The 4,820-nt window shown below is 33.2% G+C and overlaps 1 long non-coding RNA gene across 1 annotated transcript; it reads right to left on the bottom strand.

Moving 5' to 3' along the window:
- Nucleotides 1–3,797: 3,797 nt before the first annotated feature.
- Nucleotides 3,798–4,583, bottom strand: LOC110099699. Its single transcript, XR_003701709.1, has 2 exons — nucleotides 4,448–4,583; nucleotides 3,798–4,290 (listed from the first exon to the last, which is right to left on the bottom strand). It is a non-coding gene; the product is annotated as an uncharacterized LOC110099699 (long non-coding RNA).
- Nucleotides 4,584–4,820: the final 237 nt, after the last annotated feature.

Genomic DNA, 4,820 nt, shown 5'->3' on the forward strand with positions numbered 1-4,820 from the left:
GCCCGATCAAGATAATTTTTGGATGATGTATCAATACCCTTACGCAAATCTAGGAAAACTTATATCAAAATTCATAGCTATATCCTCTCACTTCCACTCAAGTATAGGTATGACCATAACATTACACTAAGTTTTTGATGTTTAGCTTTACCATTTGGAATGACATGCATTTAATGATAAATTCAACCACATCCTTCTTAATTCTAGCTCACTAGAATACTCATTTCAAGTCTTTATACATATTCGTACTACTATGGTTATGTAGCTAAAAAATAAGCTTCAATCCTGATCTCTTGATTCATATAAGAATATCCTTGGACCCAAAGATGTCCCTAACTTCTAATCGGTGCTTGATCATCAAGTATGAGACCATATCTTTCTCCTGATTGAATTTTCTCCATCAGTTTTTGATATTCCACGTTGGCCTTCTTTGCATCCCAAACTCTTTTTTCTAAGGTAAGATGCAAGGGTATTTGATATTGGCTAATAGAGACTTGATCATTCTAGTTGTCACTCTTAATTACACAGCTATCGTCTCTCTAATTAATTTATTCTCATAAGTTAGCATCCAATTAACCTGTCTACTAAATTTCCTAATCAAGGCATCACCCACTACAATGGCTTTATCTAATAATTCTGGATATGAATCTCATAATCTTTAATCAATTCTAACTATCTCCATTATCTTAAATTTAAAACATTCTGAGTAAAATTATATTTTAAACTCTTACGATCGTAAATACTTCACACTTAACATCATATGTTGCAATCTGGGATTCATACTCTGTGGTTTTGATGATGACAAATATTATTTATTGAATTGTTATTTGTCTCATTAAATAGTTTAGAAATTTCTTCTATTTGTGAGCACTAACATTACAGGTAAGACATACACCGCTCAAGTCTACTAAAAGCTTAAGAATGGGTAGAATATGAATGTCAAGTAAATAAAGTCTGTAATTTTACTTTTATTTATTTTTTATTTATTGAGTCTAGCTACATAAGAGTATGCAATTGGGTGACCGTGCATACACACAGATGGGGAGTGATAAATTTTAAAAGTTAAAATATTTGTACTAATCTTACTTTATGACTTACAATTGTATTATATGATTAGTATAGAAAGATTTGGGCTTAACGACTAATTGAAAATTTATTTTATATGAATTAATCATGTTATATGATTCGTTACGATTTGAAAATCCAAGCCATCATATTAATTTAAGTAAGATTTTGAAATTTGATTTTTAAACTAATCATATTGTACGATTCTAATTGTACTATACGATATTTGAAATCTTGCATAAATTAAATATCGCGATTAATCAATGAAATCTTGGTTTAATTAATGATAGCCGATCATACCAAATGATCGACATCGATAAAATTTGGTCATCCAAAAGATCGTACTAAATGAAACTATGATTTTTGACTAATCGTACCATATGATATTCATCTCGTTATGGACAACCTACTTGAAATCAACTAACCATATTGTACGTGGGAGCAATACGGGATGATTAATAGAGACAATTTCCACTCGTCCTAGGAATCATCCTGTACAAATAGGGGAATTCAAACAGATCATGCTAAACTATCTCTGGATTGTACTATATGATGTATTCAAATTAGTTGAACCGTTCGTCTGAATGACTATTTACATCGTACTAGACGGGACTAGTTTTGAACTGATCGTGATGTACGAACTAGAATTATATTGTATGAACATTAAAGACTAACTTGATTTTTTAGGGTTTCTTGAAGCCAAATACTTAAGCAAGTTTTAGAAACTCTTTGTAATGTTGAGGGGATTGTGTGAATACTGAAGCTACTCTGAGAGAGAAGCTTTTGAGTAGGGGTGTAAACGAGTCGAGTTTTGACATTATTGAGCTCAGCTCGTCAGTCAGAATGCGAGCTCGAACTCGAGCTCGAGCTCGAGTCAAGCTCAAAACGCGAGCTCGAACTCGAGCTCGTCCCAATGTTAACGAGTTCGAGCTGGCTCGCGAGCCTGGGCGGTCAGGTCAGCCTTCGAGCGCGAGTCTTCCTAGTCCGCGTGGAGCTCGATCCCATCGGAGGAGCGTTGAAGCAAAATAATATTTTTTATCAGTTGCAGCTTTTTACTTCTCCCAAAAATAATATTAAAATAATATTTTTATCACCAGTTGTCAACAAAAGAAGGAAAAGCAAACTGGTAAGCTGCAGCTTTTCACTTCCCCCAAGAAAAAAAGCTGCTGTAATCAATTTTCATTGGTTCATTTTTTTGCATTACCGCTTCCGGTTTTTCGAATTCCCGCCCATGTTCATTTGGAATTGCTGCTGTTGATTTTTTTTTTATTTAAATAATCAATCGAGCTCGGCTCGCGAGCTCACTAAAGCTCGGCTCGCGAGCTCGTTATCGAGTTGAGTTCGAGCCGGCTCACGAGCCGGCTCGGCTCACTTACACCCCTACTTTTGAGTAATCCAGGGTTTAAGAAGAAGTCGAAGGTGATGTTGATCATGAGGGAGGAGTGTGAGGGGATCACATGGTTGCTCTGGGCTAGCTACACCCTTGCGCCTCCTATGGCCTTGGTGAGTCTTTGGATGATCTTTGGGGAAAGAGGCTACTAGGTTAAGTCCTTGAGGTACTCTGCCTTCTCTAGGAGGAAGAAAAAGGAACTGAGGTTATCTACCTTCTCTAGGAGGGAGAAAAATGATTCAAGGTCCGCTATCATCACCGGGAGGGTGAAATAGTGTCTGACACTCCGTTGCATCATGTTTGGTGAAAGCGAGTCTGTAAGGATCCTTCACCTTGCTGTGGGAATAAAATGATAGTCACTTAGGGTGCATTTGGGATGGTTACAGCTATCGTTAAAATAGGTTGTCAAGTTGTTGTACAATAAGTTGAGTTTCGAAGTTGTTGTACATAAAACATTATATTTTATTTGGGAAGTATAATTGTCATGCTGTTGTGCTACAGCTATATGGTAAGAAATTACATTTATAACCTTAAATATATTGAGATGAAAGGAAATTGATTAAATGTTATTTTTTTATTTATATGATAACAAACTAACAATTCCAAATTAAAATTGTATCCACTTTATGAATTATTTTATGACTTTTAAGTATCAAAGTAATATAAATTTTTTTAACATGTAATATCATACTTCAAAATAATCTAAAATTTTATAATACTTTTTTTATTACTTCATAATAAATTTACTTTTTCTAATAATGATAATATAACTCCAATGAATTTTTGAAATTTAATAAGAAATTAAATAAGTATGGAATGACATATCATGAAATAAATTATTTCTATTTCTTTAAATTACAATTTTACTCTGAAAAAGTTTATAGAGACTTTATGTTCATTAAATCTCATGAAAAATCAATATGAATATTCTGTTTTTGATGAGTATCATTAAAGCTGTTACACAAAACAATAAAAGCTTTGAAGTCCTAATATTTATTTTTTGTCTTCATAATTAAAACTAATATCTATTTTTAAATGTGTGCTATTTGGTTGTTTTGCGGTTTTGTTCATTCCCTTTATGTATTTCCAAAGTTTATATTAATGTATATTTACTGTCATAATCAATTTAGGATGTGAGCCACCATAGTCAAGACATGTATAAGCACCTCCAATTTGAGGATGCTGAAAATAAAGAACAAAGTATTGAAGATAATGAGAACTATATTAACCTCAAAAGTCCTCGCATCATTTCAGAGACAACAATTATGACTTCTAATATGTAAAGTCAACATCCTTTCTACGACAAATACTATCACAATGCAATTACAAATACGAAAAATAGTAATGACAATCATAAAGAATTGATAGGGGAATCTCAACTTACAGGCTTCTAACATTGTTTAAGCAACCAAAAAGGTTTACAAACTTCCACCTCTACTACTAACTCGCATTACACAGGAAAAAAAGTGTATGATACAAAAGGATTGGAAACTCCTTACTAGCCATTGCAGCTTAATAATAGCCAACATCCAGCAGGCATACAATGTCTATATTCTTTCATGCTTTAACAATTGCCTCACAAGCAATTACGAATAACGATACTGACATCACTGACAGGAAAGAAAGGTAGAAATTTAGCTAATAACTCCACATACTGAATCAAGTAGTATATTAGAAAGCTTAAAATCACGATAAATGACGTATATTTTAGCACCATGCGGAAATGCCAGTTCTCTCGCAGCCCCCACTGCAATCTTCATTCAAAGTTTCTAGGAAATTGATTAAAAACATGATCCTCCAGCTCCAACATTGAAGTAATTTAGTAATCACATATTCTGGATTAATTATGAGTTCTCTCAAAACAATAATCTTATTTAGCAACCAAAGAACCAAGCACTACATATTTTCATCATATCCATTCAAGTAAAAAGCATTCATCCATTAGAAAATCAAAGATATAAAAATCAAGAATGACAACCATAAATATCTTACTTCTGAACAGATGGTTCTCAAGACCCTCTCTTTGCAAAAATTCATAGTCCAGAAGGCGATGGTCATCTTCTAGATAGTAGCCAATCAGCTTGACAAGGTTAGGGTGATGAAACTGGCATAAATAATTTACTTCTCCTTTCAAAATTTAAAAATAAAAAATACATTTTAAGATCAGATAATCAATGGCTAATAGCAGATTAGAATATTAAAATAAATGAAAGGCTAATGATTATGTATATGTTCTCCAAACTCTACCCCTCTATAAGACAAGCAGTATTGACACACTTTTTGTAATTGCAGATTTATAGTGGTCAAAACATTTAATAGCATACATGGATAAATATTGTTCAGCCTTGGAGTTCTTGTTGTTTCT

This window comes from Dendrobium catenatum, unplaced genomic scaffold, assembly GCF_001605985.2.
Source record: "Dendrobium catenatum unplaced genomic scaffold, ASM160598v2 fragScaff_scaffold_968, whole genome shotgun sequence".
Lineage (NCBI taxonomy): Eukaryota > Viridiplantae > Streptophyta > Magnoliopsida > Asparagales > Orchidaceae > Dendrobium > Dendrobium catenatum.